At 42.1% G+C, this 24569-nt stretch overlaps 1 protein-coding gene across 9 annotated transcripts in view; it reads left to right on the top strand.

Annotated features, from left to right (window-relative positions):
• The window catches only part of HMG20A (high mobility group 20A), a 126679-nt gene that overhangs the window by 83611 nt on the left and 18499 nt on the right, over window positions 1-24569 (top strand). For 5 of the 9 annotated variants that reach the window (XM_056499385.1, XM_056499383.1, XM_056499378.1 and 2 more), the window contains one exon: window positions 1861-2448. The gene's annotated coding sequence lies outside the window, so the exon portion shown is untranslated. Of the gene's footprint in view, window positions 1-1840; window positions 2449-4973; window positions 5279-6780; window positions 6884-23367; window positions 23499-24569 lie in introns of those variants that run through there. The other 4 variants (XM_056499379.1, XM_056499384.1, XM_056499380.1 and 1 more) reach the window with 4 other exon arrangements.

Below are 24569 nucleotides of genomic sequence, written 5' to 3'. Positions count from 1 at the left end.
TGCATCCAAGAGGGAACATTCTAGGATTGAGATCAGTTTTACAAAAACATGGAAGGTCAAACTGTGAACACTAAACAGCTTCCTACAGACCCTCTAGCCAACAATACAATAACCCAAATCTGCCTGAACACCAATAATGTTGCTCTGGCAAATTCTCTGCTAGTAGCAGTATTTTCTGAAATAGCACTAACTTTATCAAGTCACTGATCTTACTTTTTAGCACCACACTGAACTGGCATCTCAGACAAGATGTTACTAAAACAAGGATTGCTAGAAGCCTACAATGTTTAGCCTGGCATGATTTTTATCCGTTTGTTTACTGTGATTTCAAAAACTTTGCTAAAAATGTCTCCTGCAGTCAACAGTGACTGCTTTAAGACAGTTGAGCATTTTTCAGCATTTATGTTTAGGCACATATAAGGCTTTTTAACTGTAATATTACTCTTAAGGAAAATATGGGATAAAGTCCACAAATGCAAAGATCTTAAAATGCTTTTCCCAGATAATATTTATATTTTTTTGCACCTCATATGGATAAAAATACTTCCCCCCCTCATTTCCCCAGAATCAAAGACTTAAAAATGGAAATCCATTACAGATTGATTAAAAACACTTCTCTAAGTGGCATGGTTTAAAACTGGGTTTGTCCTCAACCTGCACAGCAATATGTGATTACTAGGAGGAGATAAACGATGAATGAGGATCCCAGGGGTTCTGAAATCCTGTTGCTCTTGTTGTCATCTGAACAGACAAAACCAAAAACATTTGTGATAAAACCATTTTGTAACTTGGTGAGTGAACATGGTAACTTTTGTAATAGCTGATGGGGTCCCAAAAGAAATTCTGTTCAAAGGAGGTGACCTCAGAGTTACACCCACTGTGTAGTTTTCCTCTATCCACATTTTGCACTATCAGGCAATCTCAAATCAACTCAGTCCATTTAAAGAGATGTGGGGAAAGAAATTGCTTGAGTCACTCAGCTACTTATCTATCTCTGGCAAAAGGAAAACTGAAGATTTCTTACACATTTGCTAAATCAGAAGCAGAAATTATCAAACACAGAGCACACAGCGCTGAACCACAACTTATGGAAATTGCAGCTCAAATACTGGACAACTAGTTAGAATTGTTACCAAGTAAAACCAAGTCATTTATCCTTGTCACTGCTGTCACAGAAATTCCAAAGCTGTCACATTCTCCTAAATGTACACTGTTGACTTGCTCCACTTTACCCTTCTTTAAAACAGTGAAAGTCAACTAGAAACTCTTACTCCAGTCTGCAGCCTGTATTTTTCCACTCTAGATTTAAAACTATATGGTAATGGAAATTCTGCATTATTGTGCTGATCCATGTGAAACAATGGAAGTATTTCAGCCTTAGGCCAAAGTAAATCCCAGTGCAGCTCCTGGTCGTTACACAGGGCTGTGTGTGGGAGCACAGGAAGGTGGGAATGCTGGCAACGTCACCAAAAGATCTGCGGACAAGGTCCCTGTCAAAAGTAACGCACTCACAGAATGTGCCCTATCCATCCCTCCAGGTATCAGCATGGAGAATCCAAAACCTTTTCCCATGGGCCTAGGGCTACACATCTTCTCCAAAATCCACGGTACTTTACATACACAGAGAGTGGAATTTCCCTCACTAGTGTTTTTCGACTAACAGCCAGTAAATTCTACATATGGCTGCAAATAACTTGACATTCTCTCTCTGAACTTTGCTTCAACTACTAAGCTAAAACATGTTCTACAGATTAATTATTTTTGTACTCAAAGTAGGTTAAAAACATCTGGAGGTGTTAACAGCAGAAAGATAAAGTTACATTTTTAGTCTCCCTGTCAGGTGTTTCCTTTCACACCAAGGTACTCCACAACCTCGTCCGTGCTCTCCAGCACCATCTCCTCGTCACAGCCGGGGAATTTGCATTTCAATGGGCTGCCGTACCCGAATGTCAGCTCTGACACAGCGCCTGCACGGGAGGGAGCAGCTGGGCAGGATTCCGGGGCAGGATTCCTGGGCAGGACTGATTCCTCTGGAGCTGCAGCAGCAGCACGGGAAGTGGGAGCAGCGTGGAGCTGCCAGGGACAGCGCTCACCCCGCCGGGCAATCCCGGGTAGACCTTTGGGGCTCTCTGCACAGGGGCTGCGCAAGAGAGGCTCCAGCGGCCTCATACACACGAGGAAAAAAAAAAAAAAAAAAAAAAAAAAAAAAAGAGAAAGGACTGTTAACACCGCTTGAAACCCAATCTCACCAGAAAGCGACCAGAATAAGAGCAGCAGTGACAGGGAGGAAAGCCGCACATCCCCTCCAAGAAAAAGGCAAAGGGATGGGAGAGCTAATCCCAAACCGGGATGAGGGGCTGCCAGAAGGAAAAGGAGCCTAAGAGCAAAGACTGAACAGGAAAAGGGAACAGGAAAGGAGACACACGGGAGTGTAAATGCAGAAACAAGGTAAGGAAAAAAGTTACAACTTGTTAACTTAGAGTAAGCTTTTCACATACATATTTTTCCGAGCATGATACAGAAGGTTAGCAGTAATTGTCAATGTCTGTGACCCTAATCAACAGATTACAATAGTTATCCTAATATGTTACTATTCCATTGGGGGGGGGAATCATCAACATATTTTTCTTTAAATGACTGATTCCAACCAATTCCTTTACTTAGAAAGTAAACAGGAAAGAATACTTATGGTAGTAAACAAGCCTGGAAATGGATTTTCTAAAGAGCTGAAAAGTCAGAAACACAAATTACCCAAGAAGTTGAAATGGTATATTGTCTCTTTGCTCTCTCTTTCAACAAAACCACCATAAGACTTGGAGATTCATAGGAAATACTGCTGCTTCAAGCCAACTGTATGCTCTAAAGTAGAAGAAAATGCAAACATTGCATCCATTATGAACTGCAGCTGGGTGAAAGCCCCTACCTGCAGGCAGGCCAGGCAGCAAAGTCTGCTGGCTCCCTGTTCTGCAGCTGGTACCTCCTGTGAGGCTCAGGAATCACACCCTACCTGCTGTCGAGGTGAGGAAGGTGCACTTGAGCCAAAGAGATCTGTCCAAAAAGGTAACTTAGGAAGTCTGTGAATTAAGTTATCTACATGGGATATCCTAACAATAAGGTAAAGTCATCAAGAAATGAATACATAAGATTAATCATGGAAAGTTACTCATGGAAAAATCAGTAGTTCCTTCTTGCATAGTTCTGTATTTTAGAGAACAAAATGAAGTTTTCCTGAAAACACACTGAGCAGTAACTCTGCCAGGAAGATGCTTCATCTGGATAAAGCATCTTACCTACTGTACAGACACAGCCTTTTAAGCCAGTATGAAACTAGATTAAAAGATCTAACGAGTCCAAACAACCAAACTCTCAACAAGGACTTGCTGCTCTTGCTACTCCCCTGCATTCAGACTGTCTAGAGTGGGTTGTAAGTCAAACAAAAGTCACACAGAAGGAAGTACAGCCAGTTTGTCACAAAGGTGGTTGTTCAGCTGGCAACTTTAAACAAGTTAAAGTAAACTTTCTAATTATAGAACCTAATTATTGGAATGCCATAAAGTCTTGGTTCCTAAAACAACTGTGTATTCTTGCCTTCCTGCCCATATATCTCCGTATATTATTTTTTCCGTAAATATCCGGGAATAAAGTGTTTTAGCAGACATCAGACAGCCTTTAAGCCACAGCGAGTAAAGGGAAAAACTTTGGAGGCACTTATGAAGCGATTAAAGAAGAATGAACTCTACAAAAGTAGACCTAAAGCAAACAGAAACTGTGTTCCCTGAGAACGAACCCCTATTAAATTCGAGGTCAGAGATCCACCAGATGACGTTAACCCGTGCCCCTGTGCCCACCTCGGAGCAGCCTGGCCATTCTGCATCAGGCATCAGCCGCTCCACAAGTAACAGAGCACTGCAAAGTGTTCGCATCGTTTCACTTGCTGTCCCAGCGCAAATCCCAGCCCAGCCTCAACTTCACCCGCAGTAAAAACTACCCAACAGTCCGACCCACCTAGAAGTCCGAAGTAACCTTCGAGAGAAAGGACGGAGAGGACTGAATGCAGCTACACACGTACACGCTAACACGTAAAGCCTTCCAAGTCACTAATTCGCAGTAATAACAGAGCAGGGGGAGAGCCCCGGCAGGAACAGCATCCACCTGGCACCCACAGCGCTTTATCCCGGGAAATTCCTCGAAGGTGTCAGCGCGGCGGCAGGAGCTCCCAGCAGGGCGCGGGACCGAGCCGGCCGCTCCAGGCGCGCCGCGGGCTCGAGCAGCGCCCGGGGAGCGCCCGGGGCTGACGGAGCGCCCGGAGCCCCGCGCCGCCCCCGGGGGCCCCGGCGCGGCTGCGGCGCCAGACGGGCTCTGCGGGCGCCGCCGCGACCGGGACCGCGGGGAGCCGCGGGACCCGAGGGGAGGGAGTGACGGGCAGGCGGCGGCTGCGCCCCGCCGGCTCCCCCCGCCCCCGGAGCCCTGCTCGCTGCCCCCGCCCGCGGCTCCGCTGAGGAAAGCTGACCGCCGCCGCCCCCCGGCCTCCCCTCACGGCACGAGGGGCCGGCACCCCCCCAGAGCGAGAGGAGCCGGCACCCCCTCCCGCCGCTCACCTGGCAGGGGCTCTCCGGCCCCGCGGCGCCTCCCGCCCAGCAGGCTCCGTGCGGGCTCGGGCTCCCGTTCCCGCCGGGCCCCGCCGAGGACGCGGCTCCCGGGACGGGGCTGCGACCGCCGCGCCCGCGCGAAACAACCAACTCCGGGCGCCGCCCCCCGCGCGCGCACCGCGGCGGGGAGCCCCGCCCCTCGGTCGCCCATTGGCTGCGGGCGGGGAGGGGGCGTGGCGGCACCGCCGGGCGGTGCGAGGCCCTTGGGCGGCCAGGGGAACTGCCGCGAGAAGACTACAGCTCCCGGCGTGCACCGCGCGCGGCCCTTTAAAAGCGTGCCTTCAGTTCACGCGCGCTCGTCAGCAAACTGTGTGCTTCCGCCTGCGGTGGCGAAGTAGTCCCGCTGCGCGGTTTGAGCTGCAGCCCCGCGCTGGCCCCTGAGGGGAGTGGGACAGCGGAAGCTGGGCCGGGAGTGCTCCCGGCTCTGCGGGGCCTTCTCCCGACGGGCTCCTCCGGGGAATGGGAGCGGGCCGCGCTGAGGCGGGAGCGGAGGGATCCGAGCGGGCGGGGCTGTAAGGTGGACGTGCGCGTGCGGGAGGCGCGGCGGCTGCGCGGGCTGAGGGGACCTGGCTGAGGGGACGCGGCCACCCCCGGCGACCCCGGCCCTGCGCGGGAGCCGCCGCCGGCAGGTCAGTAGGGACGGCCCTGGGCCCTCCGCCCCTCCTCGGCCCCCGCGGGCAAGGGGCCGCCGGGCGGCTCTGGGTGCTGTGGCCCGCCCGTGAGGGGGGCTGGGGGCGCCGCTGCAGCTCACGGGGGGTGAGGGGAAAGAGCCGGATGAGGGTCTAAGTGTTTGGCTTTCGGTGTTCTCCATTATATATCGTTTCACGGTTCCCCCAAAGCGATATTTCATGGCTCCTTAGTTCTGTTTATTTGTCCTTTCTGTAGGTCCACTTAACGTTCCCTTGTCAAGCAGGTGATTTATCATAGCGTGGTTTTCTGGTACCTCTGTCCAGGTTTCCACGTTCAGTTCCCCCTTCCTGGGGAGCGATGTCTCTTGTCTCGAGGTGGCAAAAAGAAGCCCCGACGCTGGGCTTGGAGACAGCGGGGCCATGTGCCTTGCGAGGCGCCATTCATTCCAGTCCTCTGGAAAACCAGGGTGAGAAGGAGGAAGGGCAGGGCAAGAATAAATAAAAGAGCTGCTCTCTAGAGTAGTGGCCTCCAACTTTTTTGGCTGCCCATTCCTGTCAATAAAGAACACTTTTCATACTGTATCTCTCATGTATGTAAGTTTATTGAGTTATCTATTATATACAGGTAGTACTGTACGAATACATACATTGTAAAACATACTCAGACATAGAAATTGAGAGAGAATAAGACAAAAATGAAACAGTGTTTTAAAACATGATTTCTTAAAGCTGCAAAACATGTAGATTTTTTATTTGCCTTGCATGTGACCCCCTTGACTGCTTTTGTAGCATGTGTGTGCTATTCTGAAGTAATCATTGTTAACTTCTTAAGAATATAAGCAAGCTGCTGATGAAAACAAATAATTTATTTTTCATAGGTTTTCTTTTTTAATCCTGTCCACATGTGTAGGGGCACAACCTATTTGAAGATAGTGAAGTGATGGTTCTCTTGGCTTTTCTCTCACCTGTATAATGTGCCTGTTAGAAGGGATGAGTTATTCAGTATTTCTAGAACTATATCACTTGGTGGCAAGTACTGTAACTTCAGAGCTCAGAAAATTGAGGGATAAGTGATAATTTTTTTGCCTGTCCTTAGAAATCTGGCATGTCTTGAAATAGAAGTTGAGAAGTTTGGCTTAGAAATCATGTCTAAAACAGAGTATTTGGAATAGTGTTTAAAATCCCAAGTTAACTTTTATATAGGATCCCAGCAGTTTTCAAATCAGAGAAATGAGATTGTGTGACCTGACCACACTGTTTTGGTTATAAGTGGAATTTTTGTTCCTTTGGTTGCCTTTGGTAGGGCACACAGAGTGTATGTGGTGATAACCTTTTGTGGCTCAGAAAGGGAAAAGAGAATGATGTTCCTTTAGTTTTGTTCCTGAGGTTTGGCTCCTGTGTGCTTGACTGTTAGAAGGGGACTGTAACAATTTCTGGTGCTTTGCAATGAAGCAAGCACAAGGAGAGAGATTCTCACTGTTTTCCACCTTCTGCTCTTGCAGGGCCAAGCTCAGGCTTGCAGTGTATGGATGGCCAGGACTGCCCCAAGAAGGGAGAGGTGCTGATTTCCCTGAGCTGCCGCACTGCTGGATGCCAGCACTGACTGTGAGCTGCGGTTTTGCTTGTGTCACATCACGATGTCACTCTAAGTGTCAGAGCATGGGAATGGAGAAAACTGTGCATGATGTGCTGGGGTTAACTTTGTAACCTTTGTTGGTGTGCCTGTTCCCCGGGTAGTTAAATAAAGGGTCACTCAGTATCCAAGTTGCCCCATTAGCAAGCTGTATCTCCTCACATGCCGCAGCTTTCCATGCTAATTGCTTCTCCTCCATTAAATAGGAAGTGTTTTAGCACCAGTTCTTCAGTGAGATTTTTCTCAAGCTTACAGGCTCATGCAAGTTTCTGAATTCTTGCTGTACTTCCTGCCCTCTCCAGGCCGTGGGTGAAAAATTTAAGTATTCCTGCTCACCATTGCTGCAGTGTACACAGAGCTGTGCTTGGTTGTTTTTTTTAGTGTTGTGACATGTGCTGTGAGGAATTGTTAGAATACAGGTGAAGAGGCTGCACTTAAAATAATGGGGACACTCTTGGTGGTCATCTGTGGGAAAGATGGGTGACTCAAGGGAACATGCCTTTACAATTTTGAGGGCAGTATGTGAATACAGAAAAGTTGTCTTCTTTTTTTTTCCCTTAGTTGTTCATGTACCTTTAATACAATGCTGTTTTAATCTATAGTGGATTGGCTTGGTAGTCCCCAAATGAAGTTAATTTCTGCATTTCTTCTAGCTTTTTTGGTTTTTTACTTCCATGATTTCCCTTAAAAAGAGAGGGTGAATTTTTCTTTTGTTCATGGGAGCTGTTAAACTTCTGCTGTTTTTAAGACAAGAAGAGTGATCAATAAAAACACTTCAACACTAAGTGTTCATGAGGTATGAATTACTAAGTGTAGTTTGTTTTCAGAACCACTGCATTTTTCAGGGAGTTAGTTTATGAAAGCAGGTAAGGCTAGCTGATGGCTATTTGAAATACACAGTCAAGTGGTAGCTAAATCTTTACTGGGTGTGTCAGGCTCCATGAGCAGGATCTGCAGTGTTGGCCAATGTTGGCTTGTTGTCTGACTCCAGGAGGGGCTTCTTCTTTCCCAGTGGCATCAGCAGCACAGGTTTTGGCTCTGATGGCAGCTGTGAGTTTTTACTGGGAGTTGGACTCCATGGTCTTTGTGGGTCCCTTCCAAATCAGCATATTCTGGGATTCTGTGGCTGGGCCTTGAATTCTGAGGGCAAAATAGCCAGATCTGAGTTTGTGCATGCACTGCCAGTGGGACAGGTCTGGTGATAAGCATTTTATTACCAGACTGGTCTGTTTTAATCTCTTGCATAATAGGATTGTTGGGATGTATATGGTAAAGCTATTTGAATGCACATTAATCCCACAGAGGAGTAATTCTTGTTAAAGGAATAACTTGCATTGTTCGTAGCTGTTAGGGGCAAAGCTGAGACTGAAATTTGATTTCTGAAGGTCTGCTTGATACCAGTTTGACAAGGACAGCTTTTGATGAATTGCAGCTGCAGCTACTTTCAAGTTATTCTCTTTATTTGGGAGAAATCTTCATTCTGTGTTGCAGGGAAATAAAACCACCTAACTGTGGAATACCTGAATTTCTTCCAAGTTCTAAATTTATTAGGATAGCTTCCTTTTTCCTTGTCCTTACTTTTGCAAGTTCTGATGTACTTGGGGAAAAAACATGTCTTTCAGAAACATTAGGAACATCATTGGCCTGAGTGTTTTAACAGTAAATATATTAAAAGGAGGCTGTGCTGTGTTTCAAAAAGTGTCTTTCAAAAAGTCTTACTAATTATTTGAATCCTAGAAACAAATAATCCTGCACTATTTTGCAGGAGGCTGTGGCAGGAGCTGACTTTGGCTGACTGATTTCAGTCTTTTGGACCATACATCTTACCTGGCGTACAGTGAATTGTAAAGTAAACCTCATATTTTACTGTTTCTGAAATTCTTATGGCTTGGATTGTTTATACTGTTTCTTCACATAAAAAGGAAGGTAAATCTAAGCCATTGGAACATGCCTTTTGGTTTAGCCACAACATTGAGTGGCAGAAACTTTGTTGCTGACAATAAAAATGTGTGAAGTGCATAAGAGAATGAGGATAGTCAAAGTGTTGGTTATTAGTTGACTTCAAGAGGCTTAAGACTGACAGGATTTATTTCTGGATCCTTTTTTCAGTTTTTTTTTTTTCTTCCCCTAACAAGTGCAAAACACAGAGGATTTCCCGGCAATTTAGTGAATTAGCTGGGGAAAAGTCTACTTTTGTTTTTTTATTGTCTTCAAATATGAAAAGATGATAAATTCCTAGCTTTAATTATACGGTGGTTTCTGAGGGATTGTTTGCAGCCAAAAGAAATTCAACAGTTTTTAACTGCCCTTCAAAATGTCATCTGTAGAACTTGTCAGGCTTTGTTTGGAGGGGTTCTCAGCCAGCCTTAACCAAATGGTGCTTGAAGCAGGTCTGACTTAGCTGTATCTACTCTGTAGTTCCTTTTATTTCAAGTGTATGGTATGGCATTAATTAGTGGGGATTTTGTGAATTTTTGTGTTTGTTACTTAAGAAATAAGTAACCTCTTGGAACCTCTTGTTCCTCTTGGAATTCCCTCGGCTGCTGTTTTGAAGCCTTGGACATAAGGTGCTGTGTTTCCTCTTAATTTTGGAATATTGTTTGCTGAAATCTAGTAATTGACAAAACATTTAGTAATGGAAATGAAAGAGATTTTGACAGAATGGACTTCATCTAAGAATAGGCTAAGTAATCTCAGGCTGATGTCCGGGCCATAATTATATGTTTGTCAAAGGTTTAATTCTGATGTAACAGAATTAGTGTCCCACACCAGTATTGAGAATGTGCTGTGCCTTACAATGTGTGGATTGTGTCAGTCTCCATAGTTGAGAGAGCTGTGGCAAAACAAGTTCTGGTAATAGCATGAGACTGTACAGGGGAGAAAACAGATCAACACTGAGCGAAGGACTGGAAACACTAAACTGTGAATCCTCTCTCACACTTTGGAATCTGGAGTTTGCTAACATGACATTTCTGCCAGGAAAACTGGGGAGCCAGGAGGATGTTCCCAGTGCAGGATAATGGTATGTGGAGGTGAGAGAAGAATGTTTGGAGTACAGTGGAGTTTTAGGGGTTTTGTTTCCTTACTTGTATCCTAAACATTTGCCCTGGGTATGCTGCTGCTCTTATGCCCCAGTTGTCTCCATCTTACTTTAAGAATAGTCTGCCTTGTTTGAATTTTCACTTACCCAGGACATTGACAAAGACACCTTCTGATACCTAAAGGATAAAAAAGACTTACTGAAGTAGGATATTCCATTTAAAGCTACCATGTCTTCAAATATACAAACATCTTGTTGGAATATCTCAATAATCACAAGTTCTGTGGGATTTCTAGAGCAGAGGAGCAAATCTTCAGAGTCTCCAAAAGTCCTGAAGTATAGGCATATTGGAATGCATTTTTTTTCAGCCCTGACATCTAGTCAGTAACTATTATAGGTAGCCTACTAGAATTTTTAGAGCAGAGTGCTGGCTTGGGGTGCATTTACTGCAGTGTGTTATAGCTGCTATTGCATATGACTCATGCTGCTGCTGAAATGAAATTGAGATAACCAATATTTGACTAAATCCTCACTGTTTCAATATGTAGGAAATATGACAGAATAGACTCCAGCTACTCTTTCCTGAGCTTAAGATAAGAAATTGCTGCAATTCATGTAAGATATGACAAGCCAGTATAATAAATAATAAGAAGAAATGAATCAGAATTGTAGAATTGAAGTTATTTTTCCAGACTTATGGGGAAGAATCTCATCTTTCATCAGGAGAATAAATGTTTTGCTTTAGATTGGAAAGGGGGGAAAAAAAAAAAGTCATGTCAGTTTATGATATAATCCTAATTTTTTCCAGTAATTATATTTGTCCCACTTAAGACTATTTTGGGGCCCTCTGTTGCTGGAATAGCTTCGAATGTTCTTCATTTCTGGCAGCAGTAGAATTTTAGGGAGAGCTGAATGGCAGCCTGTGGAGTTACAGCCATATACATCACTAACTCCTGGCTGTGTTACTCACATTGTTTTTTCTTCTGCCAGCTGCTTGTTGGATCCTTTGCTGAGCCATTTCACCCTTTCATTTGGCATAAACTAATTTGGTAAATGAATGAAATGCTCTTCTGTTTCTTCAGCACGCTGAGCCACTGTGTGATTTGTCCAGGGAACAGGTGCCAGGCTGAAAGATGATGCTCTAGGAGTGGCTGGTAGCTCAACAGGCTTAGGCTGCAGTGGAACCATAGCCTTAGGCAGTGGACAGCTGGTGTCTGCACCTTCCAGCACCTGGCTTGTCTTCATGCAGGCGTGAAGGACCTTTCTGGATGCTTCTCTTGATGTCTTGTGAAAACTACAGCCTACTGCTGACAGAATGACTCCAAAAAGTTATCTTGGGTGATTTGGAGGTGGCTCCTAAAGCTTAACTGAGTTTACTACACGTGGCAGTAGGAGTTGCTATGCACATTCTTTTTTTTATAAGCTCTGGTATTTCTTTGAGCCCTTCCTCTCAAGGTGTCTAGTGGAAGATACTGAGCCTCCTTGCTTTCCTGGGATTCTCCCAAAGGGAAGAGTCAGGGAGTTGAGTAGCTCTATAAAATGTCCAGTAAGCTGTGGAGATTGCTGTAACCAGCTGAGAAAGGAGGAGAGTGCAAGACCTTCCTCTCTTTGCAGCAGCAAGGTCATACTCTGTAAGCTACCCTTAAATCTAGGTTGTATCCAAATATGCAGAGCTGAAATACAATTTTCAGGCCTCTTCCAGTTTAACTTATGCCACCACTATTTTGTCAGTTTCCCATTCTGTGTCAGTTGATAGCAGTGTATAAATTGTGTGGATTCTGTAAATTTTTCACTAACACCAAACTTTTACTTGACATGTAGAAGCACAATTATTTTTTTCTTAAAGCTCTGAATGTAGGAAAAAGAAAGTGAGAGAAAAGCTTCTGAATCATATTAGTTTGATCCCTGCTTTTAAAATGTCAATTTCAAGTAACAAATAGTGCATGATTCATTCTGCTTGCTGGAATTTGATGGTTTTGAACAAAATGCCATCAATTTAAAACTTCCTGGTTATTTGTGGAGAGGTAATGTGACAAGTGCTTTTTTAGTAGTTGTGGTTGACTAACCTGGTTCAGCTTTCTGTTTTTAAAGGATGTACTCAAGCAAACCAGACTTGGTATTTGGTCACGTTAAAACAAGTATAACTCTGGATGGGGTTGGCTGGGAAAGCCTCCTTGGAAGCATTGACATGAAGAGGTGTTGGAGGTGACTGGATAATTCAGCTTGGGAACATGAGCATTTAGTGAAGCTTGAGCAGCTAAGCCTTAGGTCTAAATAAGAGTACAGGGAGATCTTAGCAGGCAAGGTGTAACATGTCTCCTGCAGCTGGCACTGGCACTGCTACAGCTACTTCAGAATTCAGAAAGGCTTGCTGGAAAAAGATCACTTTAAACAGGAATTTAAGGCAGATTTTAACTCCTAAAATACATGCAGGTGCAGCTTTATTTAACTTTTTGAAATGATACATTTATCAAATAACAACCTAATCAGAGTTTGACACAGGCTCTTAGCTTATAGGGTCTAACCTGTGAAATCATAACAAAATCTACGTGACTGCTGCAGTAAGAAGTTGTCCAAATTACTGTGTGCATAAGTGCCACGTGGGACAGCTGCTGTAGTGATGCTTCTTACTTTAAAAACGAGCCTGGGTGACCATGGTGAAGGTTTAAAATCCTCTGTGTTTCTGGTTTTTAGCAGAGGGTAGTGCCCAGTTAAATGTTAAATAGGTCACAGTGATCACAGTTATCCCCTCTGGCCTGGGCCTGTGCTGCAGCTTTTTTAATAAAGAAATAAGCAGGAAATTTTTGGAAAGTACAAAAACTTTGCAGGTAGTTGTATTAAACTGACCCAAGTTGTCTTTGTCTTGACATAAGATTTGATTGCTCTTCTGTTTACATTTGGATATAAAAAGCTATAGAATGATTAACTGTGTGTTAAACTTAGACTGTGAGACTTCATGTGAATTGTTTTGAATGTGTAGTGATGTGAACATTTTCCAAATATCAAAGATACTTTTATTACTTGAGAAATCTTTTCTGTTAATATTATTTTAACCTTAAAGAACTTGAAGTTCATTGCAAGCATGAAAAACTGAACTCTGTTACAGATGGCTTACTTGCATTTTCGCTATAGAAATACACTTTACGTCTTTGGATTTTTTTAGGCAAGTTATTTATATGATTTTATTGCCACTTATAAAAACATGCATTCTGTCCCAAAGTCATTTCAACAGAGTATTTCTCAAGGGAATTACAGAACAGACATTATCAGGAGGGGTTTGCAAGGCATGCAGAAAATAATAATAACTGATCACAAGGAACTTTTCAGCACATTCCTTGAGTTTTTGTTCTCACATTGCTGTTACTTGGAAAAGTACTGATATTCAAATAACATACAAAGGGTTTACATTTTTAAAGTGAGGAAGAGTGGGAAGACATATTTCAAATGCATACTGAAGGCTGGATACTTTAAAAACAAAATATAGCCTTCAGCTTTTATCTTAGTGTCTTTATATTATAGACTTCTGGAATTACATTAGAAAAGTTGCTTTGTTTTTTTCTTTATTGATACACAATTCCTTTTTCTCAAGTCTGAGATCAGTAATTTTTGTCAGCTCAGTGCCTGTAACTGATTTTTTATGGAGAGATTTGAGTAATGCTGTATAAATGTAGGGACCTTCTGGTCTCTAACTCTGCTGCATAGTTGGGTGTTTCCTTCCAGCATGTGCCAATGTAGATCAGTGACTGATCAGAAAAAGACTCTGGGCAAGTGTTGAGTCAGGATTGTGGTAATACATCAATAAATTCCCTGGAAGTTAACTTAGAAAAGGTCTGACCTGCAGATAAATTTTACTCAAATCACTTGTCAATCTGTAATAGGAAATGTGTCTGTCATATTTGTAGTTTTGAGACTTGAGTGTCTCTGCTTCTGAACTGCTTGGTAGCATCTCAGCTCTGTGGATGTATTTCTATACCATTGCAATTAAAAATACAGAAATTTGAGTAATTGGAGGTTTTGCAGATCAGATAAAGGAGTTTCCTGGCATTTGTTGTGACTTGTGACTGCTAAATGATTTAGTGTTCAAAACAAATTAAATGCAAAGAGGCATGACAGCATAGCCAGAACTAGACAAGAATTCGAATGGCAATTTATTGAAAGAATAGAGAGGTGTCAAATCAGTGAAACAGTTGACAAATCAGTTGCTTTTTGGTGTTGAATGTAGAGGGGGCTTGCAATGTGTTAACCACTGCAGTGGTTATTCAGGTAGGGCTTGGGTATCACTGCAAAGATGGTTTCATGCTGCTGGTGGCAGGAGTGTTAGTTGGTGATTCATAATCCAGCTTTGGCACAGAATGTCTCTTCAATTTTTCATATAGTGCTGACTATTTATTTTAAGATTTAAAGCCCTTTTGTCATGCAGATAACAATATATCCTCTGTCAGGCTAGAAATGAGAACTTCCTTTGCTCTTATGCGGTGAAGGACTCGATGTTACAGTATCTTCTGGGTACCTCAGTCATCTGTCCCTATAATCTTGTGAAAGTGTGTGCAGTTCATTTTGCTGTGCCCTCTACTTGAAGGACAGATTGGACACATGGACTGGTTAGTGGAGTGGCAAACAGCAGCCCTGAGCTAAGCTCTCCATTTGAAGAAAAAGAACCTGCTTAAAGCTGCTGCTACTGAATTAAACCTACTTGAAATTGGGTTCTGTGAAGTGAGCCTAACACAGGACTCCTCTTGGGAATGGCACCTCGTCATTGTTTTTTGCAGTTTGTTGAAATGGTTTGAGTTGAGGTAATTGCTGCTTATTGTACTCAGAGTTGAGAGTAAATCTGAGCTCAATTCAAAGGTGAGGAAGTCTTTGATTAGGGGCAGTATTGGAAGTCCAGCTCTAGCTTCACTAATGGAAGTTCCTGGATTCCTTGCTAAGGTTGTTCTTGATAGATTTTCTGGTTAATAGATTAATAAAGTGAAAACTCTCTCTGTTCCAGTGTTCTTTTATTCTCCTGTCCCTCCAGCTTTGTCAGGACTGGGGGAGCTGTTGTCAGATACACTTTGTTCCTGTGGCCACTGTAAGGGCTGTTTCAACTGCTTCTGTCCTGTCTTCCATCCATCACTGTCTGTAAGACAGAGTAAGCAGTGCTCATTTCTTCACCTCTTGGTAACCTTCCTAGCAAAAAAACTGAAGCAGTTGAGAGCATTTGATGATTTAAGTCAGTGTTGTTCAGGATTTGAACCAGTGTAACATGGCATCTGCCATAAAGATGAACCTTGGTAGGTGTTGGGATCAAAGGACCTTTAGAAGCCACTTCTAGTCTAAACATGGAATCATTAAATGTGAATGATGCCAGAGATGTACCTCTTGATTTCTGGGAGTAGGTTTAATCCCCTATAGCAGCAAATGTGGACCTTTATCACATTGTTTCCTTTTTACCCCTACAGCCCGCAGGGGCAGGCAACCAAGAAGCTGGTGACTAGACATGTGCTTTTCTTAATAAGAAAAACTAGTTGGGATCTTCAGAATTCCTTTTTTTTTTGTATGATTAGGAGGTATTTATGTATAAATTGTGTAACCATTGGGTGATGTCAGAAAGGCATTTTAAATAGGAATACAAACGAGTTCATGCTGATTAAGACATGGATACTTGAGTAGAAGAAAATTTCATTGTGAAGTGAATGAATGCTTTTGCTTCTTGTTAATTGAACTGTTAGATGTAAATGAAATACACTTCAGTTGTCAAAAGCCACAATTTTTACAAACTGAAATTTCAACCAGAGTCTCCTCTTCAGCTTGGTTACTTGACACAGGTTCAAATAATAAGCTGCTTGTTTCCTACATGCTAAACTCCAAGACCTGAGCTTTCTGTGCTGTGGATGGATGGGAGGTGTTAAGTAGAGATTGGTGCAGTGTCTTCTCCCAGGAGTCTTTATTTACACAGTGCAACCTGCTCTGAGGTTTGCTCCTTGCTGTTCCTGATCAGGCAGCAGTGGGACTGGTGACTTGTGTTTTGGGGTGTCCCCCCTGCTGAAGGGTCAGCGTGTGCTGCTCACAGCAACTGGGTCAGGCTTTACTCAAAACTTTCTTCTAAGTGTCTGTTCTGTCCTGAAAAACAAAGCTCAGCTCTGGGATGATGGGAACTGAACCTGCTGGATTCTTTTTGGTAATCTTACCACGGAGCTTTGGAATGCTATGGCCATATTTTGTCTGGAGTTATACATAGATGACCCTTTCTAGAGGTCAGGAAACTGTTCTATGGTGGGAATTAGCTGTTTTGGGAGACTGCTAAAGACCAGGAAAAACAAGCTTCCATTACCGTAAAAAATGTTTTATCTTGGGACATCTATAAGGTCCAAAATGATTGAAATTTTCATAAAACCTAAAGACTTTTTACTTTTAAAAATATAATGTTTAAAAAGCAATATGACTTTTGCCTTTGTTTTAGGAGATGCAGGGAGGAGCAGAATATAAACTAGTGCTTTTTTGGAGGAGTCTTTTTAAATGAAAATGGAGTCCTGGTGACTGAGAAGGCAGTTGTCTAACTCAGAAAGCCCTTGAGTTAACTTTTTTTTGATGTGTTAACCACACATCACATGTGGTATTTGATCCTCTTTAATCTGTGTTTCTAACAGAGTACAAAAGGTAATCGAAGAAAGTAACTTTTTTGTGCTTGCACTTCTCTTGTAAAGTGTTTAGGCTCTACAAATCAAAAAAGACAGTGGTGCCTGAACTCTTGTTTTCCACCAGTTGGCTTTGTCTGTTCCTGCTCAAGGCAGTGAACTTCAGGTTATGATACTATACTGAGGTGAAATCTGTGCTGTAGCCCTTTTGAAAATTGAAATGTTTTTCCATTTTCCCATGTTTAATGCTGTGTAAAGCAGAGTGTTGCCGACCTTTTGCAAGGATCACAAAGATTTCAGTTCTTATTTCTCTTTGCAGTAAGGATTGCATGATGTGTATTCAGGTCAGAGTCTCAGAGCAACTTGAGATCTCAGAAACCAAGCAAAGACTAACAATTAGTTGGAGATGTCCAAAAAAAGGTTAAGATTGGTAGTGCTTCAAAGTTTGTTTCTGAAGCTTGGTTGTATTCTTAGCTTTAAGGTATTTCCTTTATCATCTTTAAACCAGCTGTGCACCTCTACCCATATATAGGGGTATTGGGGGAATATTTCTGCTTTAGCTCAGAGGAACCATGTTTACTTAACAAATATATATAGAAATGAAATCTTGCAAATGAAATGTAAAAGCAGTATAAATCTGCTGTCTGCTAAATATGGTAAAACCTGAATGCCAGATATCTTTCAGAACACTTGTAACTAAATATAAATTAGGAATCTTTCCAAGTGCAAGTGCTTGAAGACATTGTGTTGTGTGAGACCTTCATCCTCATGTCTGTTCAATCATCAACCTGTTTGAAAAGATTTACATTCTCTTTCAGGACTGAATTTATTGAGTGCATAGATCAACTCTTGTTTTTCAAAGCTTGTGCATGTTTCCCACCTGCAGTTTCTTCTTTCCTGCATATGAAGAGCAGCTGTGGAAGAGGGAAGTTGGGAGAGCAGATGAAGTCTTGGACGTGCTTTTCTTTTCCCAGGGTGTTCTTTGCTGTTTGGCTCCAAGCCCTAGGCAGTGATGCTGTGCTCTTAAGCTTTTTCCCTTCACTTCTTTTGCCTCCTTGCCTGTGAAATGACAGGAGAGGCACAAAGGAGAGGATGCAGGAGGAAGTTCACCACTGTCCTCAGAGCAGTTCCTTTGAGCTGCTGGGGATGGTTTGAGGGTCAGGTTTAATATTGCAAATGTTTTACTCTTGTTCCCAAGCACTAAGGTAGGATATTTAGGCACACTACTGGCATGCATTTCACACTTTCTTCTCAATCCTACTTCAGCTCCCAAATGAACTATTTTCATTACATGTGCAACAGGTGTTCCAAAAATGTGCCCTCTGCCTGCATATTCCCATCCCTCACATGCCTCTCTGGTATTGCTTGACACTGGAGAGGAGCCAGACCACTCTGGTGGGTTTATGCTTTTGTTGTTTTTTTCCCCTTCTTTTCCATTCATGATGCTAAATATTGCCATTTCCTCTTGTTTTTAGATGAAGATGGGTATAGGGAAAGCTTTATTCTGACTCATCTGCATGATGCTGTTGATTTAAGTTAATTCTTTTATGGTGCCATGGAAGCACCTGGGTTTTGTATGATTTTAAAATTTCTGTGGGCTCTCCCTTTGGTGCTGAGAGGGGTATCCTGGTATGTGCCTAGTTTAGAGCATAAAGTTCTTATTCTTAAATTTCCCTGATTTTTTTAAATTGCTGTAGTCTTTTCCTCTCGTATTCATTTTAACACATTTTGTCTGTGAACTCAGCTTTCAAATCTTGTTAACAGTGGTCAAAGGAGCTGTCTGCTGTTCCTGGAGAGTCTTTTCTGTTCCTTCTTTGTTCAGGAATCCAGACAAGGTTTTGTAAGCAGTGCCCACTGATGCATTGATACTTACATGAACCTCTTGTCTGCTCTTTTGTGCTCACTTTCCTTATTACTGTTTCCATCAGTGTGTTTCCAAGGCCTTTACAACTTTCATCCTGTGATGCCAATGGTAGCATGTGGGACTGCAAGAAGAGCCTTGGCTGAAAAGGGATTTTGGTACACTTCATGCAATGTACCTCCAAACTTAAATTTCTAATAGATATTAAACTATTACCAGAGAGTTTTAAGGCTAGCTTAGAAACAAGCAGCCTTACCCAGTTTTTCACTATTCTTGCTATTAGAAAGGATTTGCTGATAGCAGTTTTGTTATTCAGGTTTACATACCTGCTATTTTGCACAACTAAGGCTATCTAAAAATTGTGATATCTTCTACATGATGGGTTTGAGTGTTCAAACTCACTTGTTTTATGTTGGAATAATGCACAGCAACAGCAAGAAAATGTAGCACAAAAATGTATGGAAGCTGACAGTATTTTTTTCTAAAGATGGATCTTCTGAAGACAGACAGAATGAATTGCTTGTTTTGTGTGAGAATCACTGACTCTTCCCACACTTCATTTCCTCTAACCTTTGTCCCTGTAGCCATATCAGTGCATTTAAAATATCCAGTTCCATGCTGTCTTTGTGGCTTTGGAGGTCAGAGTAGATGCTTTTGTGTTGGGTCATGATGCCTGTGGTGAGTCATTCTTTTAAGTATATACTCAATCTCTTCCTCAGTGTATTCTCACGTCCAAAGTATTCGACCCCATATTCTGTAAAACAGCCCTAAAGACTTGTTCTGGTGGGTATGTGCATGAAAAATTCCAGTCTGTATTCCTCTGTGGCAGCAGCCAGAGCTTCCTCTCACAGAATGTAAGTGAGCTTGGAGTGTATGCTCAAATTCTTGACAACTTCTGTGATGAATAAAGCTTTGAGCAAGAGCAAAAGTGCTAAAATAGCTGTAAAACAACCTTTCAATCTCATCAGGTGTATGCAGTCTTCAATTATTTTATCTTCAAATAAGTGACTTTGCATTTCACTGGCCAGTCACAATTAGGGTTCCTTGACATTCAGTTATCTCTAGTTGAGAATACTTGTTTGGCATTTTAAATCAGAGTACTCCTCAAGCATTAATTAATACTGTTTCTTGTTTCACTTGTGTGATGCTGGTAAATGTTTGAACTGGGTAAACACCATGAAAAACTTCAGTCTGTTAATTTACATTTTTTAATAAACTGCTTTGCTCATGGCACTTTTGTGTTTGCATTGCACAAACAGTGAATGATTGAGTCTTGGAGACATAAATGATCAGAGGAATGTTACTCCAGTTTGGAAGGGAAGTAACCATCTGCTCGCTGCTGGAGAAGTCACTGGGGTCTGCTGAGGTGATTTGTGGGTGCTGTGGTTTGAGAAATGTCTGTGCTCCAGGAGCCCTTTGTGACACTTATGCTGGCTGTGGGGTATTGTGGTGCTATTGGGAACTTTGTCCTGTGACATACAAGCTCCTCAGATCCCAGAGAAATTCTTGAATGGCAAAGCAGGTGAAGAAGTAGACTAAATTGCCTGTGGTCACTGGAAATTCAGAAGACGTTTCAGAAGACGGGCAGATTACAAAACCTCGTCCCATCCCTACTGGACTTAATTTAGGTAAAGTAATTAATGAAAAATTCCCAAGTTTTATTTTGAGACTTATTTTTTGTGATCTGGATGGTTTTCACATGTGAGGTCTGTAGTATGAGAATTCAATTAATTCTGCAGAATTGTATTTGTTAATGGTGTTAGTTTAAATGGCAATTGATGTTGTCATGAACAAAATTAATTCAGATTAAAATGAACTGTCCTAATCCATAGGGAAGCAATACCTGCAGTGAAGGGCCAGATAGCAAAGCCTTCCCTCTGGATACCAGAGGTAACCACAGTTACTGGTTTTAGCTATCCAGGGATCTATAGCACAATTATTTTGCATCTCATTGTGGGCTTTTGTTTTCCCTGAAGTGATCTAAAAAGCTGGTTTATTGGTAATGCAAAATTTCACTTGTGTATTTGAAGAGAGAAAATCAATGTGGGGCTGTTCTTGCCTTTGTCTGGAGAGTTGAGTATATTCCTTTCCTGTGGCTTTCATTGTAGAGAGCAGCAGGATTTGACACACATATATGTATATGAGAGATGTCTTGTATGTAGCTCATCCTATAGCTTTATGTAAATAAGAGTAGGTTGCATAATTGAACACTTGTGTTTTTAGAACACATTTGCAGATGTTTGACACCTGTTTCTAAGGCCAGAGTATGAATAGCTTTGTTAGTGTTTGCTGCAAGGACCCAATTAAACTAAGCTTAAACCTAAACTTTACCTCTTTTCATTTTTTCCTTAAGTTACTTGGAAATGCAGTGGAACTCAGGATTTTTTTTTCCTGCAAGTCTCTCTTTTGGTCTATAGTGTTTTTTTGCTTTTACTGGCAAGAAGTAAAAATAAAAGCAGTTGGCTATTCTCTGGTATATATTTTCTGGTTTGACAGAAAAACCTTCGCCCCATAGGTTGAGTTTGCAATTTTCCTAGTCACAAAAACCTTTTTCTAATGAGTTGCTTGTCAGGAAAAAGTTAAATCTGATTTTTTGCAGTGAAGTATGTTGGATAAAATGCTTCTGCTCCAGCTTGATGGAAGAAAAGGCTCAGTCAGAGGGAATCTGAACTTCCTCTGCCAGCTCCAAAAGCATTGTGGTTTTAATAGGAGATGGACTTACTTCAGTTTTGTTTCTGATGGTCTGGCTCCATCTGGAAAGGCAGAGGAAGTGGTCCTGGGGGTTTTTCTCTCAGTAAATCATCTGAATTTAGATTGTTTGCATTCTGAAGTGCTTGGATTCTGATGCTGAGATAAGAAATACTGTGACTCCTCTGTGATGTAGCAGATTTTGGTTTGTTTTTTTTTTTTTGGTAATCTGTTAGCCTGGTAAAATTTGACTTATTTACTCTGGCAAGGGGGATGAGAGACTTGAGGAGAAAAATTCTCCACTCAGCAGTAACGTTTCTAAAACTAGAGCTGGTGATGAGGTAATTGGAACTCCTGCAGTGTTGTATAATCAGCCTGTAAGTTGGATTTCTGATGCTGACTTCATATTTAAATATTCTTAACCGTAATAAATAATATGTATTTATAATGTTACCTTGAACTTTGTCATGTCCTTACATGTGCTGCCCTATAGTAGTGCTGTGAACAGTGCAGCCACGGTAATGTTGTGGAGAAGTGAGTCATTCTGTCTAGCTCCAGCCATGGATTTGTTCTCACTCTGATTTAAAAGCTACCTGCTTTTGAGTTTTCCTCTCTGCTGCACAAATGTGATTAGAAATTTGATCATATGGTAGCTTTCAGTCTATGCAAAATGTAACTCAGCTACTTTATCTTTACTGCTGGAATAATAATTACGTATCATGGCCTACAAAAGGTAATGTGAGAAGAAATTAAGGAAGTTTATTTAAACTATATTCTGGTTTTGAATGGTGTTTAATTACCCACTGTTTGATCCTTGAAGAGTGTAGTAGTACTTAGATCTTTATGCTGTAAAAGTTTTACTTTAATTTCCTGAGTAATTCTGTCAGACCATGTTGGTACACTCTGTACAGTTTTGTACAAGTATAATCTCTGCAGCATGCAACCAAAATGTCCAGCTGAAAAACTGAAACTTAAGCCTACAAAATACTTGTCCACTTTTTGTATCATGAAGTCATGATTGATCAGGGAGGAGAGGGAAAGGAAAAGCTAAATTAAGTTGCATTTTGGATAATGCAGGACTTTTTCTAGGCTCATATAGAGGTTTAACTAATGCTAGTGTATGTGTTAGTTGAACCTTTGAAACCTTATCAAATACTGCTGTTAATGAATAAATCAGTCTCTCTATTCCTGCTTAGCCAGTTGCTTTCTTGAGCCAGCACAGCCAGTTGTGTAGCAGTACAGTGAACTCAGAGCTGCTCCAGTTTGAATTGGTTATTGGGAGGAGAGGCTTCCCTGCTTCCCTGTAGGGCTGGCAGGGTTTAGAGTTTAACAGCAGCTTCAGTTTTGTTTTTGTATTTTGGTAGACATAGTTAAAAAATAAAAATAGGGTATATGTGGGAGCCATTAGAAAACTAAGTGTGCATTGTTTCTGTTGCCTTGAATTCAGTTAAATGTGTTTCAATAAACATGGAGCTCTGCAGTGTGTTGAAATCAAGTGGGTAGTGATTTTGGAGCAGAGTTATGGAAGGGATATCCCTGAGAAATGGGGCTGAAAGACTTGTGTAGGTCCCATCTGCTCTCAGTTTTAGGGGAGCTGTTTTGTTTTCTTGCTCTCTGGAACTGATTAGCAGTCATTGTAAATTCACTGATGTTACTTTGTCTTTAGGATGTGGGTCAGCATTATCTGAAAGAGTTACTATCTAAAACATATGGGTTAAATAAAAAAAGTGTATGTTCGCCTGGCTGCCTGTGTTTGTGTTTTGTTTAGATGTTGTTAAGGTTGGTGTCCAGCTGCCTCCCTGCAGTTTGAAAGTGAGCTTGGGCCAGATGTGAGCAGACAGATCAGGACTTGGTGTGAAGGTCACAGTGGGCATAATTGCTTAGGCTTCCTTTTTTGAAAATCATAATTTAGGATGAATATTGTGTAACATGAAGCAGAACTTAATTTCCCTCTTAGAGGATAACTGCATGAATTTACGTTGTATGTTTAGAAGCTGTGCTTAAAAGGCTTCCTGGGCAGAAAAGGGCATAATTCTCAAATCAGTTGGATTTTCAGACTTCTTGTGATACATAAAGTCCCAGCCTTTATATAGTTTCTTTTCTATGTATGTAGATTCTTATCCATGTGTGAGGAAGTATTATTTGTGCTGCCTTCTTTAAGGAATTAACATCCTATTTATTTCACCAGAGTATCTCACTACTTTTTTCTAACAGCATTATATTAGAGTTGTCTTTCTTTTCTTGTCAAAGATGCTGGTGTTTGAAAAAAACCAATAATGTGGAGTTAGAACTGCAGATGTTGCTTTGAAGGGACATCTGGAGAGAGGTCATTTCAGTCCAGCCTCCCACTCTGAGCAAGACTATTGCCAACACTGGTTGAGGTCAGTTACAGCTTTTAGCATTTAAAATCTGCCAGGGTAGACTCCATCTCTCTGGGAACACTTCCTGGTGTCCAGCCTGACCCTGCAAAGCCAATGTAACTGGGGAGGATTTGGTTCTGTCATCTCTGCCACTTCCAGCCAGTAGGTTTAGGCTTGTCAGATTGGCCTTTGGCCCTCTCTGCCAGGCTGAGCAGATTCCCTCCCCATCTCTTGTCAGGCCAGGTGCTTTAGATCCCTGAGTATCTTACAAGCCCTTTGCTGGTCAGTCTCCAGCTGTACCCCCAAAACTGTACACAGTCCCTGATTTGTGATGGCAGAGCAGGAATTCAGTTCTTTCACTCCTGGATGAGCCTTTCCTGTACATAAGTAAAGGTATTCCTCTGCTAGAGATTAGTGTGTGTACCATCTAGGAGCAGTCTGCTTAGCTTTAATTATTTCCAAGATAAAGAGTCAGGATGATGGGATCCCTCGGGTGGTGTAAGGATCTCAGCAGCTGGAAAAGCAGGAGAGGAAAGGGTGAGTGTCATTCATGTTGTACTTGTGATAGAGATCTGCAAAATCTATAAGGTGCAAGAAGCATTGACCTTTGTCTGTAGAAAACATCTACCTTTGGAACTGGGCTGGGGTGTGGGAAAACACATCTAATATTCAGAACATAGGGCAGGATTTTATTCTCAGATCACTTGGATTTCAGTGGTGAGTGGAAAGCAGTTCAGGGTGATAGCTCTCCTCCAGGCCCAAAGCCCAAGTGTACTGGATGAAAGGGATTGCAGTAATTGAGTTGAGGTGTACTGGGACAGCAGTAATTGAGCTGCTCATCGAGGGTGGCTCTGAAACTGAAGGAACAGGAATTTAAGTAGGATGGCCTTTCAAAATGGCCTGAACTGGCAAATCATAACTGTAGAGTGAGTTTGTTAAGGCTTTTTGGTTTTGTTTGGGTTTTTTCACTTAAGTGCCACAGGTTTTATTTTGGTAAGGAAGGGGGTAATTAATTAGACTTTGAATTTCATCTCTCACATTAAATTCCTGTGACAGGCCACAAGGTTACAAATGGTACTGCTTCTAATTTGG

The sequence above is a fragment of the Oenanthe melanoleuca genome, chromosome 10 (assembly GCF_029582105.1).
Source record: "Oenanthe melanoleuca isolate GR-GAL-2019-014 chromosome 10, OMel1.0, whole genome shotgun sequence".
In the NCBI taxonomy this organism is placed as follows: Eukaryota; Metazoa; Chordata; class Aves; order Passeriformes; family Muscicapidae; genus Oenanthe; species Oenanthe melanoleuca.
This window is presented reverse-complemented; position numbering and strand designations above follow the sequence as displayed.